Source organism: Vipera ursinii (assembly GCF_947247035.1).
Source record: "Vipera ursinii genome assembly, chromosome: 1".
NCBI classification, from domain to species: domain Eukaryota; kingdom Metazoa; phylum Chordata; class Lepidosauria; order Squamata; family Viperidae; genus Vipera; species Vipera ursinii.
This window is the reverse complement of record NC_139512.1, coordinates 53,986,621-54,007,054: the sequence shown is the minus strand read 5'-3', so window position 1 is coordinate 54,007,054 and position 20,434 is coordinate 53,986,621. Positions and strand designations below refer to the sequence as shown.

Below are 20,434 nucleotides of genomic sequence, written 5' to 3'. Positions count from 1 at the left end.
CACAAAAGCTTGTTCTTTTCAGATTAGCCAAGGGTCTTCTTCTGATATAGTCAAATTTTGGGGGGAAATTAAGCCTTGAGTAAAAACTGTATTGAAGTGTTAAACTTGAGCCAAGACATTACAGGATTGAAATTAAAGATCTCTCATTAATTCAATCTGCAATTTTACCAATATATTATTTCTCTGCAGCAGTGCCACATCTGCAGTTTTCGAAACTCAGAATACTAAGGCTAAGTGTTAGAATCTTGTGGTTCATAGGAAGGGGGCAAATGATGAAACTTATGTAATACTGAAATATGTGAGCCACAAGAAGAGGGCAAATGATGAAACTTATGTTGCAATAACACAGTACATGCTATGAGATTTATTTACCTGCATGCAGTGTCAGAATGCAGGTACATAAAGCTGGGTTTGTCTTGTGACATTATGAGACATTATTTCATCATTGTTACATAATCTGTTACTATTCTTAATCAATTTCTCTTTGGTCTGATGTTAAAAAAAACCTGGTTAAGTCAAGTGAATTGCATTGGGTATAAGATGGACTACAGTATTAGGTGGATGGACTACAGCAGGGGTGTCAAACTCAATTTCATTGAGGGCCGCATCAGCATTGCGGGGCCAGGTGGGTATGGCCTGGGTGGGCGTGGCCTACTGGGTGGGCATGGCTAGAGTGCATATGGCCTGCTGGGTGGGCGTGGCCAGCTCTACATCGTTCGCATCAAGGGTGCCTATGGGGGACTGGGCAGGAGTGGGACAGATCTGAGGGTCTTTGGCAGAAGGAGGGTCTCTGGGCCAGGGCCAGGGCAGTGGGGGCCGTTCCCTCACTGTTTCCAGGATGGCTTCGTGGGCCGCATGAAACCACTTCGCGGGCCGGATCTGGCCCCCGGGCCTTGTGTTTGACATGTCTGGACTATAGTATTTAATTGTTCCTCCACAATTATTTTCTTGACCTGATCAATACATTGCATTGACCAGTAATGGAGCACCTACTTTTCAATGTGATCCTCCTCACAATCTCATCTGTGTCCAGGATTCCTGCTCTCTTTCTCTCTTCTTTGCCTTACATAGTGCCAGCCTTCTGAACTGTATCCAACTCTGTAGTATTTTCTAATTCTTGCTCTTAACCACAAGGGTCCTTCTACCAGCAGTTTGTTCAGTCCAAATCTCTTTTTTGTAAGAGTGTATTTGGAATTTCCCAAAGCCTACTTTGCTAATAAATACAACATCTCATGAAGAGTTGGTATAACGTTTATTATAATTTTCTTCCCCTTCATGGATTACTGCCTTGTCGTGGCGAAGGGGCTTGCATAATTCAATGAAGCTATGAACTATGCCGTGCAGGGCCACCCAAGACGGACAGGTCATAGCCGAGAGTTCTGACAAAACGTGATCCACTGGAGAAGGAAATGGCAACCCACTCCAGTATCTTTGCCATGAAAACCCTATGGACAGTACCAAAAGGCAAAGCGATATGACGCTGGAAGATGAGCCCCTCAGGTCGGAAGGTGTCCAATATGCTACTGGGGAAGAGCAGAGGGCTAGTACTAGTAGCGCCAGAAAGAATGAAGCGACTGGGCTAAAGCCGAAAGGACGCTCAGCTGTGGATGTGTCTGGTGGTGAAAGGAAAGTCCGATGCTGTAAAGATTTTTTCTCCATAGGAACCTGGAATGTAAGATCCATGAATCAAGGAAAGCTGGACGTGGTCAAACAAGAGATGACAAGACTGAACATCGACATCTTAGGTATCAGCGAACTAAAATGGACAGGAATGGGTGAATTTAATTCAGATGACCATCAGGTATACTACTGCGGACAAGAATCCCTCAGAAGAAATGGAGTAGCCTTCATAGTCAATAAAAGAGTAGGAAAAGCAATACTGGGATACAATCCTCAAAATGACAGAATGATCTCAGTTCGAATCCAAGGCAAACCATTCAATATCACAGTAGTCCAAGTCTATGCCCCAACCACCAGTGCTGAAGAGGATGAAATTGACCGGTTCTATGAAGCCCTACAGCACCTTATAGAACTAACACCAAAAAATGATGTCCTTATTATCATGGGGGATTGGAATGCTAAAGTAGGAAGCCAAAAGATAAGCGGAATAACAGGAAAGTTTGGCCTTGGAGTACAAAATGAAGCAGGGCACAGGCTGATAGAATTTTGTCAAGAGAATACGATGGTCATAGCAAACACTCTTTTCCAACAACCCAAGAGAAGGCTCTACACATGGACATCACCAGACGGTCAACACAGAAATCAGATTGACTATATGCTCTGCAGCCAAAGATGGAGAAGCTCCATACAGTCAGTAAAAACAAGACCAGGAGCTGACTGTGGCTCAGACCATAAGCTTCTTGTTGCAAAGTTTAGGCTTAAACTGAAGAAAGTAGGGAAAAGCACTAGGCCACTCAGGTATGAATTAAATCATATCCCTGTTGAATATACAGTAGAGGTGACAAATAGATTTAAGGAATTAGATCTGATAGACAGAGTGCCTGAAGAACTATGGACAGAGGTTCGCGACATTGTACAACAGGTAGCAACCAAAACCATCCCAAAGAAAAAGAAATGCAAGAAAGCAAAATGGCTGTCTGAGGAAGCTTTGCAAATAGCTGAGGAAAGGAGGGAAGCGAAAGGCAAGGGAGAAAAACATAGATATGCCCAATTGAATGCAGAATTCCAGAGAATAGCTAGAAGAGATAAGAATGCCTTCTTAAATGAACAGTGCAAAGAAATAGAAGAAAACAATAGAATAGGGAGGACCAGAGATCTTTTCAAGAAAATTGGAGAGATGAAGGGAACGTTTAATGCAAAAATGGGCATGATAAAGGACCAAAATGGCAGAGACCTAACAGAGGCAGAAGAGATTAAGAAGAGGTGGCAAAATTACACAGAAGAACTATACAAGAATGAGCTTAACGTCCCGGATAATCACAATGAGGTGGTCACTGACCTCATGCCAGACATCCTAGAATGTGAAGTGAAGTGGGCCTTAGAAAAGCTGAGCAACAACAAAGCTAGTGGAGGTGACAGTATTCCAGCTGAGCTGTTCAAAATCTTAAAAGACAGTGCAGTAAAAGTGCTACACTCAATTTGCCAGCAAATTTGGAAAACTCAACAGTGGCCACAGGATTGGAAAAGATCAGTTTACATTCCAATTCCAAAGAAGGGCAGTGCCAAAGAATGTTCAAACTATCGCACCATTGCACTCATTTCTCATGCTAGTAAAGTCATGCTTAAAATCCTACAAGCTAGACTTCAGCAGTATGTGGATCGAGAACTACCAGAAGTACAGGCAGGATTTCGAAGAGGCAGAGGAACTAGAGATCAAATTGCCAACATACGCTGGATCATGGAGAAAGCTAGGGAGTTCCAGAAAAACATCTACTTCTGCTTCATTGACTATGCTAAAGCCTTTGATTGTGTGGATCATAACAAACTGTGGCAAGTTCTTAAAGAGATGGGAGTACCAGACCATCTTATTTGTCTCTTGAAAAACTTATATGCGGGTCAAGAAGCAACAGTGAGAACTGGACATGGAACCACTGATTGGTTCAAAATTGGGAAAGGAGTCCGGCAAGGCTGTATACTTTCGCCCTGCCTATTTAACTTATATGCAGAGCACATCATGAGAAAGGCAGGGCTAGATGATTCAAAAGTTGGAATTAAGATTGCCGGAAGAAATATCAACAACCTAAGATACGCAGATGATACCACTCTAATGGCAGAAAGTGAAGAAGAACTAAAGAGCCTCTTGTTGCGGGTGAAGCAGGAGAGTGCAAAACTTGGGTTGAAACTTAACATTAAGAAAACCAAGATCATGGCATCTGGCCCTCTCAATTCCTGGCAAATAGATGGGGAAGAAATGGAGGTAGTGACAGATTTTATTTTCCTGGGCTCCAAGATCACTGCAGATGGGGACTGTAGCCAAGAAATTAAAAGACGCTTGCTCCTCGGAAGGAAAGCCATGGCAAATCTAGACAGCACACTAAAAAGCAGAGACATCACCCTGTCAACAAAAGTGTGTATAGTCAAGGCTATGGTCTTCCCAGTTGCAATGTATGGCAGTGAAAGTTGGACCATAAGAAAGGCTGAGCGCCAAAGAATTGAGGCCTTTGAACTATGGTGCTGGAGAAGACTCCTGCGAGTCCCTTGGACTGCAAGGCGATCAAACCGGTCAGTCCTAGAGGAGATCAATCCTGACTGCTCTTTAGAAGGCCAGATCCTGAAGCTAAAACTCAAATACTTTGGCCACCTAATGAGAAGGAAGGACTCACTGGAGAAGAGCCTAATGCTGGGAAAGATTGAGGGAAATAGAAGAAGGGGACGACAGAGAATGAGGTGGCTGGATGGAGTCACTGAAGCAGTAGGCGTGAGCTTAAATGGACTCCAGAAGATGGTAGAGGACAGGAAGGCCTGGAGGAATGTTGTCCATAGGGTCGCGATGGGTCGGACACGACTTCGCAGCTAACAACAACAACATAATTTTCTTTAGCTTTCTCTCCTCTTCTTTTCTTGCAGGCATTTTTCCAACAAATAAATCAGATGAATTCTGCTTCCATTGGCAGCAAATATATTTTGGTAACTTCAAAATTTTATCTGCTTTTGTGTTTCTTAAAAGATAAAAAAAATCTCTTCTTTGTTCTCATCATTTAATTACACAGTAGTTTTGTCTAGTTAGTTCATTTCCCAAGGCAGCATTCTCTGCATACTAGCCAAGAATATGTATGCAGACATGGAAGAAGGAAAGAGGGATGGAAAGAGGGAGGAATGGAAGAGGCAAGAAGGGAGCAAAAAAAGAACAATAACCAGAGCAACTGCAAGAGTTATAATTAAACTGATAAAACTCAATATACATGTATTATTATTATTATTATTATTATTATTATTATTAATAATAATAATAATAATAATAATAATAATAATAATAATAATAAATTAATTAATTCTATGTTACCATTTGAATAATACTTGTCCAGAAAATATGATGATTATGATTAGCTGCATTTCTGACAATATGAAAAATAGTCCAGTACTTTAAAGGTGTGCTACTCTCTTACTCTCTAATATTGAACCTGCCAGCTTTGAAGATTGTTTTTAAGATGAATCATCAGTATAATTATAGCTTATTGACCTGCATAACAGAAATAACAGAGTTGGAAGGGACTTTGGACCATAATGCAACCCCTACTTAAGCAAGAGACTTATACCATTCCAGACAAATGGTAGTCTAATCTCTTCTTAAAACCCTCTATTGATGGAGCACCCACAACTTCTGGCGGCAAACTGTTTCACTTATTAGTTGTTCTGAGTTAGAAGATTTGTCCTTAGTTCTAGGTTGAATCTCTCTTTGATAAATTTCCATCTGTTACTGCTTGTCGTGCCTTGTCATGCTGAAATAGAATTTGTGTTTAAAACTGCTTTCAAAGATAAGGAAAATGCAAGTGAAATTTGCATGGGTGAACTAAAGTGCACCCATGCAAACAACACTATGAGCAGTGGGGGCAGGGGGGGGAGTCATGTCATGCCAAAATCACAAATGATGCAAATCACATAATCTTTATCATTTGCATGACAACCATTGTTATCATTGTGACAACCATTGGATGCCTAATAGTAGCCACCTCTACAACCTGCAACAATAAAATAAGCTCAAAAATATCACCGAGAAATTTGAATGAAATTCTCAAGAATTCTTAGAAAAGTAAAGAAAAAAAAAGAAATCTCTTTTACAAAACCATCGGCAGATTTCAGTAAATCACTAGAACCTCTACAAAGAGCCTTTGAATATTAGTAATAAATGTACTCAGGAACAGGGAATTTTCTTCCCCACAATTGTTAGCTATAGATTTCAACCTGAAAAATATCTAACACAATTCAATTGTTGGTTCTTTTATATAGTGGAGTTTGTATTGTTTTGAGTTGCATTTATTGATTGGAGGGAATGTTTCTTTTTTAAGTGGCATGCTATTTTTTATTGCTTACAGTAAATATTAGATGCTGGTTCCTGCTTACTTGGCTGTTGGTTAATAGGTGTGTGACAAGAGAGGATACGGTCAGGCCTGTTTGTCATTTTCTTTGACTTTTGGTTGTTCTTTCTAAAAGATTCATTAATAGGGTTTATTTCAGAATGAAATCAGAAATTATTTCAACAGATAAAAATAACTCTTTTAGGTAAAAAAAGATGAAAACCAAGCTAAGAGAACATCAAGAACCCAACAAATCAACCCTGGGCTATATTTATTCTCTACTATTGCAATTTACATCTGTGCTTGCCAAAAGAATCATTTGTGTTTCTAGAATAGTATTTTTTCTGCCATATTAATTTTCTACTTCCAGTTTTTGGGTGTGAGTTTGTGGCTCACATAACATCCATTGCTAGTTATTCTACCAAGTTGAGGCAAGATGGGCCAGTGTTAGCAGAGAGCCTCTAGCAACCACTGAGTTCTCTGGGTTGTGTGCCAGGTTGTAGGGGAACTGCTTAGAAAAAAATCTTCCAGCCAAAACATTAAAATAATATCCTTTGCAAGAGAAATTGATAGATAGATAGATAGATAGATAGATAGATAGATAGATAGATAGATAGATAGATAGATGGATGGATGGATGGATGGATGGATGGATGGATGGATGGATGGATGGATGGATGGATGGATGGATAGATAGATAGATAGATAGATAGATAGATAGATAGATAGATAGATAGATAGATAGATAGATAGATAGATAGATAGATAGATAGATTCTGCACATTTTGCAATGCCTTGAGGAATGATAACCTTTCAGGTCACAGTCTTTACCCTCTATCAGGTCCTAGGTGTTGGGAAGAATGATGTATGCAGTGCATTGCAATACCCTACCCCCACCCCTGAATCCCTTAGTGTGGAAAACATTATTCACCCTTTTCAGTGTGTTTTTCTTATTTTCCTGGAATAAGATAGTCACAGAGGAAACAGAACACAATGGAAATTTGTTCATAGAGAGAAACACATGTCAAGCACTGTATATTACATAGCTGGAACTATACATATTTGTTTTGGCATTTGGTTGCATAATGTCAGAATATACAAAATAATAATAAATATTGAAATATGCTCCTTGCCTTGCCTTATGAAAATACATCTGATTGTTAAACTGCTACATATGAACTAAGTATTAATTATTAGGTCTTTATTTATGAAAAACAAAGCTTTTTAAAAATGAAGTTTCTGTCAAAATCAACACCTTTGCTGCCAAAAGACTGCTATGTTACTTGACAAATGCTTGAAACCCTGTGAATGTTTCTGCTGTTTATAAAAAAGGTTTCGTTCATAATCCAAATATGAAATAAAATAGCTTAAACAATTAATACTACTTTATAGTTTCTGCAACATTAAAATGCCAGTTCAAATGCATGCTTGTTAACTTAAAACTTTTCTTCTTCGTGGTAACGAGATATAATTCTACAGCAGCATTAGATTTTCCGAATAGCACATTTTGTCTGTTTTTGAAAAAACTTTAGTATAAAAATAGTACAACAGTATAAATAGTACAACAGTATAAAAAACTATTCTCATCCCTATGTTAAACTTTAAGATGCAACCAGTAACACATACAGATTGTTCGTGACTTACAATAGTTAGTTTAGTAACTGTTTGTAGTTACAACGGCACTTACAGCCTTTGTAGCATACCCAAGGTCAGGGGTAGGTAATCTTGGCTCTTTTATGACTCGTGGACTTTAATTCCCAGAATTCCTGAGCCAGAGGCAACCTTGGCTCTTTTATGACTTGTGGACTTCAACTCCCAGAATTCCTGAGCTAGCCATACTGAGGGGAAAGGGAGAATTTCCAAGCTGAGCCATGCTGGCTCAGGAATTCTGGGAGTTGAAGCCCATAAGTCATAAAAGAGCCAAGGTTGCCTCTGGCTCAGGAATTCTGGAAGTTGAAGTCCATGAGTCATAAAAGAGCCAAGGTTGCCTCTGGCTCAGGAATTCTGGGAGTTGAAGCCCACAAGTCATAAAAGAGCCAAGGTTGCCTCTGGCTCAGGAATTCTGGAAGTTGAAGTCCATGAGTCATAAAAGAGCCAAGGTTGCCTCTGGCTCAGGAATTCTGGGAGTTAAAGTCCACAAGTCATAAAAGAGCCAAGGTTGCCTACCCCTGCCGAAGGTCATGTGATCAAAATTCAACTGACTCCTATTTACAACAGTTGCAATGTCCCGGGATCCTGTGATCACCTTTTGCTAACTTCTGACAAGCAAAGTCAATGGGGAAGCATGATTCACTTAACAACCATGTTACCAACCTAACGTCTGCATTGATTCATTTAACCACTGTGGCAAGGAAACTTGTAAAATGGGGCAAACCTCACTTAGCAAATGTATCACTTAGCAACGGAAATTTTGGGCTCAGTGGTGGTTGTAATTGAACCCAATTGTAAGTCAAGGACTACCTGTAGTTGTCTTTTGGCTCCACCTTTTGGCTCCACCTCTTCCCGTCCAGCTACCCCTCTCATGCTGCAGAAACCTTTGGATGGATTGGGTTACCAGTATTGCCTGTTCCTAACTAACCACATTTGGAGTAGGTCTTCTGTCAAAGTAGGTGAAAGTATTTAGATACAAAGGGAAGATTGTACTAGCACTGCTGTGGACATTTATTTATTAGATTTGTATCTTACCTTTCCTCCAGGGGCTAACTTTTGACATTTAATGGTCCCTTTTTGACAAGCTGATGGGCAAAAGTTGGCAAAATGTCAGCTCAGGATATATTTAGCAAATTAGCTGGTACATACATAATTCAATTCAGTTCATGTGTGGAAGCTATAGTAACCCCATAGCTAAAAGTTCCCAGGGTAAGATTAAATATATATATTTAATACAAATACAGCAAATATCAAATGAACTGAAAGTTGGGAATTAAAACAACTCAGAGATATTTTTTTTCCTAACTGCCTAATGCTAGTGTCCTGAGTATGCCAACATACTGCATTTACCTCCTAGTTGATACCATATAAATCACACCATTTTGTTTTGCAAGATATTCTGTATTTCAGAGATTCTTGTTTCCACGTAGTAGCACGAATATGTTTGGATGAAACTGGTCTTTGGTAGGACTCAAGGCAGATTGGTAAAACCAATCGGTGCTACTCTTACTACTAGCACTGCATACAGCATGGGGCTGAGATAGAGCTAAGGCTGGTACTCTAATTTTTTCATTCCTTCTCTTACCAAAATGTATTATGTAAAAACTCTGATTGACCAAAAGGGAAGAATATCTGTTAACTCATCTAGCGATGACTTTCAATAGAAGACAACATATGTAGCCCAGAGTTAAACTGTGGAATCATTGATGCTCTTGGAGCTTGGTTGTTTGCTGGCAGATGTTTCATTACCCAATCAGGTAACATAATCAGTGTTAATGAGTGGGAGGTTTGTTCCCTGTTCATATATGGTAGCTTGGTCTGCCAGACTCCCTTGATATTGATTAGGGTATTATTTCTGCTTGATTGTTTATCTGGTGTTAATTCTTGTTTATCTGGATGTTGGTTGCTGGGAGAATGTGTTCTGGTCTGTTTCCTTCTTGGCTTTCTGCCAAAGTGATGGTTTTGGCAGATAGAAGAGCCCAAAATAACAGAGAGAAAATGCTAATTTGTGGAAATGTTAGTATCTCAAATGATAATGGGTGAAAAAATTATTTAATATACCAAATGTACAGGTATAGTATAAGGGGTACCTTGCTCAATAGTAGTAACTGTGAGAGGGATCTCGGAGTCCTAGTGGACAATCACTTCAATATGAGTGAGCAGTATGCTGCAGCTGCCAAAAAAAGCCAACACAGTGCTAGGCTACATTAACAGAGGTATAGAATCAAGATCATGTGAAGTACTAATACCACTTTAGAATGCTTTGGTAAGTCCACACTTGGAATACTGCGTCCAGTTTTGGTCACCACGATGTAAAAAAGATGTTGAGACTCTAGAAAGAGTACAGAGAAGAGCAACAAAGATGATTGGGGGACTGGAGGCTAAAACATATAGGGAACAGTTGCTAGAATTGGGTATGTGTAGTTTAATTTAATTTAATTTAATTTAATTTATTGAGATTTCTATACCGCCCTTCTCCCTAAGGGACTCAGGGCGGTTCACAGGGCATATATAAATAACAATACAAAAATTAAAAAACAATTAAATCAATGCCCAAGTTAAAACAAGAATGATAAAACAAGCCTATAAAAACCCATATACCCCCATCAGGCCAGACCCGCTAGTTCAAATAAATGGGTCTTCAACCCGCGACGGAAGGATCGGAGGTCTGATGCCGTCCGGAGCTCAACCGGCAGTTGGTTCCATAATGCCGGAGCACCCACAGAGAAGGCCCTCCCCCTGGGGGCCACCAGTCGACATTCCTTGACCGGAGGCACCCTGAGGAGGCCCTCTCTGTGGGCACGCACAGGGCGGAGGGGAGTCGACACCGGCAGCAGGTGGTCCTCGAGGTATCGCGGACCCATGCCATGTAGGGACTTAAAGATCATAACCAAAACCTTGAACCTTACCCGGAAGACAACTGGTAACCAATGCAGCTCACGGAGCAAAGGTGTAACATGGGAGTACCGGGAAACTCCCAAGACAACTCTCGCGGCCGCATTCTGTACCAGTTGGAGCCTCCGAGTAGTCTTCAAGGGAAGCCCCATGTAGAGAGCATTACAGTAGTCTAGGCGAGAGGTCACGAGCGCATGAGTGACCGTACATAAGGCCTCCCGGTCCAGATAGGGCCGCAACTGGCGCACCAGGCGAACCTGGGCAAAAGCCCCCCTGAAGAGAAGGGGGAGGGGTGACATGATAGCAGTGTTCCAATATCTCAGGGGCTGCCACAAAGAAGAGGGAGTGGCAGGACAAGAAGCAATGGATGAAAACTAATCAAGGAGAGAAACAACCTAGAACTAAGGAGAAACTTCCTGACAGTTAGAACAATTAATCAGTGGAACAACCTGCCTCCAGAAGCTGTGAATGCTCCAACACTGGAAGTTTTTAAGAAGAGACTGGACAGCCATTTGCCTGAAATGGTATAGGGTTTCCTGCCTGAGCAGGGGGTTGGACTAGATGACCTCCAAGGTCCCTTCCAACCTTACTATTATGATTATGAATATAAGGAGGTCAAGCTACTTTGAAGTCTAGCATTTATATTTCTAGTTGTTAATCAGTAATGTGGTAACTATGTGATAACACAGCACTTAAATACATGTTGAATTTACTATACACTTGTATATTTAGAAACTTAGAAGGAGGTTGGTGTTGTTTTGCAGGGCAAGATATATATAAGGTTAATGACAATTTATGCAATTTTGCAAAACCTAAGAAGTACATTAAAACAGTTGATTTATGAACATTAACATTATAACAGAAGCAAGCAGCAATATAAAAAAACAGATTTGAAGTTAAAAACAAAAGAGTGTTGTGAAAGCAAATGGTACTGACGGAGGCTTCCTCCAGTAACTCTCTTACCAGGAAATGAAGAAGTTACTTTCTTATCAGGCACTATTCAGATAAAGGAATGTCTGCAAAGAAACAACCAAGCTCAGAGAGTACCAAGGATTCCCTGGTGAAGAAGATAACTCTGACCAGTAGCATCTTAAGAGTCTTAGGGTACAGGTGAATCCATCCCCGGTCAAAATGCTTTCTATGTGTGCCACTCACAAGGGCTTTACAAATTTGAAAAAACCCAAACATTAAACTGAGTCCTAATATATATAACTCCCTATCAATAAACAACATAGTATTGTTCAGTTGATAGAGCAAACCTTTTTTAGACATTTCCTGAAGCATATATTCCAAAACCGTTTTAATCCTCCTATGCTGAAAGTGAAATGACTGCAGGGATAGTTCTTTGTGTGTCTGTCTGATTTCAGCAGGTTTAAAGTTCTCTAATGAATAAAACTAACAGCTCATGGCTGCATGGACTATCACCCTTGAGGGCCATGATGTCTTTGCATTTAACTGCCTTGTCCACAGAGTTCTGAAGAACAGGTCAGATCAAAGAGGTGTAGAAACATAAAAGGCAGCTGTCCTTCATTTGCTAATTAACTTCATCTGTCCAGACTCTTGGCACAAGTTTAAATCTATATGCCCTATGACCTGTTCCAAAGTATTGTATCATTGCACAGATTTCAACAAAATATAAATCTGAAACTGTCTATTAATCTAACTCAAGGAGAAGTCTTGGCTTCAAGGTAGATGCAGCAGAACCAATAAGTTTCAGCGATCTTTCTTCTAAAACATAGCATCTTGATCCAGCATGAGTCATCAAAATATTTATCACTCCTAGACTCATGGCATATAGAGGTTGAAGAGACCTTGAAATGTGTGTTGTCTACAGTTGTTACTCATCATTGAAAATTGGGTATAAACGTACAGGCACACAGACTCATCTTTTTCCTGAAATGTTCTGTATTCACAGAAAATGTATATTTCTTTGGTTTATTGACGAATGGGATTTGTTGTGATTAAGGGTCAGCCTGTGGGTTCGGCAGTTGGGTCAGATGACTCAGAGGAGGAGGGGGGTGTTGAAGAGCTTGCTGAGGGGTTTCAAGATCTTGCTGATGAGAGCCCTCAGCCAGGCCCCTCCCACCTGGTCACGACGGAGACCCAGCTGTGTGAGCCTGACAGCGTGGATGAAGATGACCCACAGCTGGCCCTGTTCAAGGACGCCCGACGCAGGAGGCAGTCAATCAGGAGTAAACAGAGGAAGGCAATGGGGCACCTCGGAAGGAGGCAGAGAGAAGCCACGCCCTGAACTGTATAAAAGGGGAATGCGTGGGAGGGCTGGTTTGCTGAAGGCAACCGCTTGATTAGTTCCTGTTTCATAGCTCCTGTTTCATGGTTGGTGTCTTGTTTTGCTCTGTTTTATCTTAATAAATTTGGCAGGCTTAATTCCAGCCTCTTGCCGTTTGTAAAGGGGTTGTCCCTGCCTTTTCTGCAGGGCCGGTAGCAGGCTGGTACAGAACAGGATTCATGAGATGCTGGCAGCTGCCAACAATCTCATTTCTGGACTTCAGTCAGGTATGATCCTCCATTCATGGAAAGCTTAATAGTTTTGGTGGTTGGAAGGTAGAGGGAAACAACTTACACAAATACTTTCTTTTTCTATATCTCTCAGTGCTGTAGAGGATCATCTTGAGTCCTTTGGGAGAAGGGCGGTATATAAATCAAATTAATAATAATAATAATAATAATAATAATAATAATAATAATAATAATAATAATAATAATAAATCTCTGAAGCAGATTTGGTACAGTATGTAGTGGCTGCTGAGAGAAAAGACAAGTCTCTTTCTATTGCCTTTCACTGACCTGAAATGGGAGTGATGACATGTAATTGGATTGTAATCCATTGAGAGCAATCCACTTACTGTACATAGATTTTGAACGGAATGCTGCATAATTGTATAAGCTAAGACCCGTTAACTGAACACAATTCACCATATAATGGACTTTAGCACATCCAATGTATCAAATCATACAGTGATTTATTAGGAACATGCCAGTTTGGCCACTGAGCCCAATTTCCTACCCAGGAACAATACAAATGAAAGCATTCCAAAGGGATGGTTGTGTAGCTTTCACCAGTACAAAACCAATAAACTGGATCCCATCAACTTAAAACCATTCTTCTATGTCCTGTGTTCTGGAATGAGATAGGACAGGTCTTGACCTTCTTCTTTGCAGCATCTTTTCAACTATTTGAAGAGTGCTATCATACCCCCCAAGTCTTCTCTTCTCAAGGATAAACATACATTGCATTTGTGCACATAGACAGAATTTAAATATGCAGAACAAATTTCAATTTGCTTGAGGCAAATTATAAAAATAAATAAATTTTAATATGACTTAAGAGAACAAATTGAAAGTGCATCTGTTGTTGATGTTTTCGGCTTTAAAAAGGATCACATCTGTCTTTTTTGTCAAACTTCTTTCTAGCATTATGCAAGAAAAAAGATTTAAGATAGGAGTGGTTATGAGCTATAACTTAAAAGTTTAGGGCAGACCAGTATTCACAAAGGATAGTCTAATGAAGTAGAGAATGAGTGGGGTCACATACCAAAAGTTTCCATTTTTTCATGGGCTTTGGGGTAATAGAAATTTCCTCTTTTTTTTCTTTAAAAATTATATAAAGCCTGTTTTTGAACATGTGTACTTTAAATGATAGGAGTGGTATACCACTCTCTGGCCTTTGCCTTCATGAATTCCACTGGCATGCTCAGAAGTCTTTGGGTTGCATAGAAAACAGCTCATATGCTCTCTAGCATTGCAGGCTGCTCCCTTCCTGATTTAAGGCACCCCTAAGACTCAGTTCAAAATGTATTATTAGCCAGAATACATAGCATAGCTAGATATTTGTTGGTTTGGAAATATGCCCTAAAATTTTAAATTAATTACTAGTTACACATAGACTGAATAATAAAAAATTGAATATATTAATTGAAAGCCATGGTCCATTACAAATTGCATGTTAAACTCATACTATGGGTGATACATACTCAACATAGGTTTTCTATCTGGCAGCAAGAAAACATTATCCTACAAATTATCGTATTCTTTATGATGCTCTGAGTGCCCAAAAAGCTGTTCAACCATTACTACTTAAAACAGAATATTATTCAAAAGTGTACATTTTTCAGATTACACAATGTATTTTAACCCTATTTTATTTTTCTGGTTTTGTAAATAATCCATTTACTAGGACCCTCCCCCAACCATAGTTTAATATAGAAGTCATTATTTAATTTATAGACATCTATCTTACTTACTAATGACCTTTCAGCTTCATTTACAAACCAAACATCTTGCCATGTAGCCAAGATGATTGAAAGCTAGTCTAGAACATTCTGAATCTCACAAATTATTTCCCACAGTTCTTCATCTTTAGAGTTGGGTAGAAGCCCAGGCAGTTGACTTTTGAATCAGGGTGCAAAAATGTTGTACCATATTATTAGCAATAGATTATGCTTTAAAAAAAAACTTTCTAGAAACAGGAAAAGGTGCTTGTGGGATTTTCCACCTCAGATGCCAAAAATAACCAGCTATGGATTTTATGCATCATGGTTTGCACCATTTACTCTTCTACCTTAAGCCATAAACATCTCCTTCCTCTACTGTCAAAAGGTGCTTGAGGTTTGTTTGTTTTTTATAATATTTTATTAATTTTCTCATCTTACAATTGAGTATTTAAAAAGCAACGTGATGACTTGGTTAATCAATAGTTCAATAGCATATATAAATCTTTAGTATAAACCTCATGTTACAGCATCAGATATTTCCTCTCTTTTTCCTTTAATATCTACTATCTCATATTAGGCTAATACAGTTCTTAATATTATCAACTAAATAAAAACATCTTTGTTACAATTATCAATATTGTTTAGCTTATGCATATCTTAATTGTGCTTGCATTCGATCCTTATATACAATCAACGTCCTATTATTGCTTTTCCCCCCCAAGCTTTAATTTCCCATCAATATTCAAATTAACATTTGTTATTTATGACTTCCAAGTGTTTTATATTTAGGTGACCAAAGTTTCCCTTATCTCAACTTCTTCCTTTTTCCCTTTTCATAACAAGGTCTAATATTCTAAATACACATCTTATCTATTTGATTATAGTCTTCTTCTGTTTTCTAAAAGTTATTTATTTTCCCCCATGTTAAACCATCTAATTAATAATACAGTATCCCCTCTAATAAGTTAAAACCACTATATATGTTATCTGGGTTAACCAATAATTCAGTAATATACATAAATATCTCATATTGGGCAAACAAAATTCTTATTTTCAACTAAATAAAAACATTCTTGTTACATTTATCAATACTTTTTAGCCTATGCATAAACTTTAATTTCCGATCAATATTCAAAGAAAAGAAAAAACCCCACTGTTATTTATGATTTCCAACTATTTTATGTTAGATGATCAAAATTTCCCTTATCTCAACTTCTCCCTTTTTCCCTTTTCATACCAAAGCCTAATAGTCTTATTACACATCTCCGCTATTCAATTATAATGTTACTTTATTTTCTAAAAGTTATCTATTTTCCACCATATTCAACTGGCTAATTAGTAATATAATATCCCCTCTAATAAATCAAAGCCATTATTTTCTTCAGCCTTACTCTGGCTTTCTTCCTTTGCCAGCTAACTTTCCATGTCAGTGCCTTTGATTCATCAAATAGTTCTCCCTCTATTATTATATATATTATTTGGAATAAGAAAGACCATTTAATTGAAGGTTTTTTTTTTTGGAAGAAAGAGCCCATTTGTATTTACTAGATCGCCTCTCTATTACTCCAATTTCTCACAATTGTCCTGAAAGGTTTATCCTTCATTCAGTCTGTTCTTCTTCTTTTTCCTTAAATTTCTTCTGATTTTTTTAAAAAGTCTTTTCCAGTTTCAATGTTGTCACTCCCTTTTCTGATTTTTCCATTGGCTGGGTCTGTTGATCAGTTGGGTCCTCTATCTTGATGTTTAGTTGTTCCAATTTTCCTGTTATTTCCTGCACTATTAGTTCTTTGGTTGTAGTCAAGATCTGGGTTTGTATATTTAAGCTGGCATCTTGTTCCTTTATGTTGCTTCTTATTTCATCACAAGCTGAAAGGATGGTTTCAGGACCCAGATTGTTGGGGGCAATTAAGCTGACTTTGTAATAATGCCGCTTGGGGTGTGTGAGAAAGCCCTAATAAGCAGGCATATACATAGAATGAAGGCTACTGCTAAGCTTGTAAGCCGCCCTGAGTCTTCGGAGATGGGCGGGATATAAATGGAATTAAAATAAAAATAAATAAAATAATGTATTAATTTCAACATGGAAAGGATTTTTTCCTGATCTTCATCCATATTCTCTATAGTATGTTAAGTTGCAGACTTTAGAATTAAACATAAAAAATAGTTTTTAGTCTTTTGTAGTTAGGTATGGGACATCTATTTCATGTGTTATAAATGGTCTTTATAATAGCAGTTGTTTGTCAAGTAAAAGATTATAGTGCAAGGTGTTCCATCATCTAATAATATATGCTACTCATGTAAAGGAATAGGAAAACAACTCCCCAAGTATAGCTCTCAGAGTCAGTAAAAATTTACATTCATAGTTCCAGCAAGCTAGATATGCCACTCAGAAGTTCCTTCTTTGCAGCTGGGTATTTCACAGGTGGTAGCTGTCAAGGTCAAAGAAATTTTATCTAAAGTCTGGGCTTCAAGCCAAGTCTCTTTTAAGAAATAACAAATTGTAATACCATACTTTGCCACAAGATGTCAGCAATGCCATTTTAAGCTTTTTAAATCCAAAATTTATATGGTGGTTTTTCAAGTCTTATTTTTTAAAAAAATAAATAAATAAAAACAAACGTCTCCAATGAGAAAAGGAATACTTTTAAGTCCCCATGTTTCAAAGAAAATTCATCCAATTAGATTAAAATTGTTCTTATAGTTGCTCTGTTTCCCCCGGGTAGTTAGTCGCTGCTTTTCCTAGAGGGTGGGATAAAAATTCCCTTCCCTTTCTCCTCACAGGGGGAAAAATACTTTGGGCAGCTTTTACAGGAAAAAATACTTAAAATCTTAAAGAGAGGATCAGTTCTCCCCCAGTTTCATCCGCATTGCTTTAAAGTTGTTTGGTGGTGATTTTGACTTCGGTTGTCAGCAGTTTAGTGACGAGCCATATTGGTATGGCCAGTCTTTCCCCTGCCAGTTTGGAGGGTTTCCCCAGATCAAACAGAAGGGCTGCCGCCCTCCCGTGATCAAATGGGGGTCCCTTCCTTGCTTGTCACCCCAACAGGGCAACTTTTGATCCTTTCCAGGCCCCCAGCAGAACGAATTCAGATGCGGAAGATGGAGCTTAATAATAATAATAATAATAATAATAATAATAATAATAATAATAATAATCATAATCATAATCATAATCATAATCATAATCATAATCATAATCATAAAGTTGGAAGGGACCTTGAAGGTCATCTAGCCCAACCCCTTGCTCAGGCAGGAAACCTTATACCATTTCGGACAAATGGTTGTCCAGTCTTTTCTTAAAAACTTCCAGTGTTGGAGCATTCACTGCTTCTGGAGGCAGGTTGTTCCACTGGTTAATTGTTCTAATTGTCAGGAAGTTTCTCCTTAGTTCTAGGTTGCTTCTCTCCTTGATTAGTTTCCATCCGTTGCTTCTTGTCCTGCCCTCAAGTGCTTTGGAAAATAGCTTGACTCCCTCTTCTTTGTGGCAGCCCCTGAGATATTGGAACACTGCTATCATGTCCCCCCTCATCCTTCTCTTCATTAAACTAGACATGCCCAATTCCAGCAACCGTTCCTTATATGCAGTGGCGTAGCGTGGGGGGTGCAGGGGGGGCCGGCCGCACCGGGCGCAACATCTGGGGGGGCGCACTCGACGGCGCCGGGATCCGGCAGGGCGGAGGCACCGGAGCCCCAGCCGGGAAGGGCCTGACGCCCCACGGCACGCCACACACACACACACACACACACACACAAACACACAGCGTGACTGCTCCTTCGGGCCGCTCCGACCGGAAACTCCATAGGCCACAAGTCGGAGGCGCTCTTCTTTGCCCGGCCTAGAAGGCTCCGGGGAGCCAGGCCCGGCTGGAGCCTGAAGTCATCCGGTCCCCGGGGCGAGCCGAGTCCCGCCGAAGACAGCCTTCGCCAAGGCAGGGGCGATCAACTTACCGGAGCGGCTTTTTCCCCCCCCCCGCCTGGGTTTACATTTCATGGCTGCAAGCCCAACTCTCTTCCTCTCCGCCTCCTCCTCCTCCTCCCCCCCCCCACGGTCCTCTCCCGCCCAATCGGAACTGGCTTTTTCTGCCCGGCGGAAGCCGCCGGTTGTCCAGAGAGCTCCTCTCCGAGCGCTAGCCCTGCGGAGAGGCCAGGAAGGTGAGGGGGGGGCGGGGACGCGCTTCAGGACAACCTCGGAGCAGGACCGGGCTTGTCTCAGCTTGTCCCTCGCTGTAAAAGGAGCCGGTCAGTTTCCTCCTGGCTTCCGGAGCGCGCTAGAGAAGGGAAGCGCGCCCCGTTGCCGCTCGCCGTGGGTTGGGAACTGCAGCGCGGAGAGAGCTATAATTATCTGGGCCTGGGAAGGGATGAGTCCTCCTCACAAAAGGAGATTCCCCTGGGTAACAGGGGTCGGCAACCTTGGCTCTTTTATGACTCGCGGACTTCAAATCCCAGAATTCTGGGAGTTGAAGTCCGCGAGTCATAAAAGAGCCAAGGTTGCCGACCCCTGCAGTGGCGTAGCGTGGGAGGTGCAAGGGGGGTCGGCCGCACCGGCCGCAACATCTGGGGGAGCACACTCGCACTCGCAGCTCTCTGCCCTTGCCTGGCTCACTCTCTCTCACAGCAGTGCTGGCTGTGCGAATCCAATCTGAGCCGCCGGGTCACCGTCCACTGTGGAGGAGGGGGTGCCAGGCGTGCGGTGCGGTGCGGAGAGAGAGCGAGGGACTATCTGGGGGAGGGACAGTGCAGCGGCCGCCCAGCAGGTTAGGGGGCGCAAATTACTTGCCTTGCCACGGGTGCTGACAACCCACGCTACGCCACTGCTTATATGTTTTAGCCTCCAGACCTCTAATAAACTTTGTTGCTCTTCTCTGTACTCTTTCCAGAATCTCAACTTCTTTTTTACATCGTGGTGACCAAAATGGGATGCAGTATTCCAAGTGTGGCCTTACCAAGGCATTGTAAAGTGGTATTAATACTTCACATGATCTTGATTCCATCCCTCTGTTAATGCAGCCTAGCACTGTGTTGGCTTTTTTGGCAGCTGCAGCACACTGCTGGCTCATATTTAAGTGATTGTCCACTAGGACTCTGAGATCCCTCTCACAGTTACTACTATTGAGCAAGGTACCCCCTATACTATACCTGTACATTTGGTTTTTCTTGCCTAAATGTAGAACCTTACTTTTTTCACCATTGAATTTCATTTTGTTAGATAGCGCCCAGTGTTCAAGTCTGTCCAGATCCTTCTGTATTTTAAGCCTATCTTCCTGAGTGTTGGCTATTCCTGTCAGCTTGGTGTCATCTGCAAATTTGATGAGTTCCCCATCTATCCCCTCATCCAAATCGTTGATGAAGATGTTGAAGAGAATTGGGCCCTGAACAGAGCCCTGGGGCACACTTCCCTCCATGTAGATGCGGTTCCATTGAGGAGCACATGTTGAGTACGGCCAGCCAGCCAGCTACAAATCCATCTGGTGGTGATGCTCTCTAACCCACATTTTTCTATCTTATCAAGTAGTAGTTTGTGATCTACTTTAGTCTGCGCCGCCGCGATGGCAAACCAGAAGTCCAAGGTGCTTGAGATTTTTGTCGATCACTTCAATGTTTCCTTGTCCCTTTGCCAAAACAGAATGGCTGATGAGGGAGAGACCTTGCTGTCAGAGCATCCACACCAGAGAAGAGTCC

The 20,434-nt window shown here is 40.6% G+C and overlaps 1 protein-coding gene across 3 annotated transcripts in view; it reads right to left on the bottom strand.

Annotated features, from left to right (window-relative positions):
* Positions 1–20,434, bottom strand: part of SLC25A21 (solute carrier family 25 member 21) — a 309,041-nt gene that overhangs the window by 129,831 nt on the left and 158,776 nt on the right. The window lies entirely within an intron of this gene.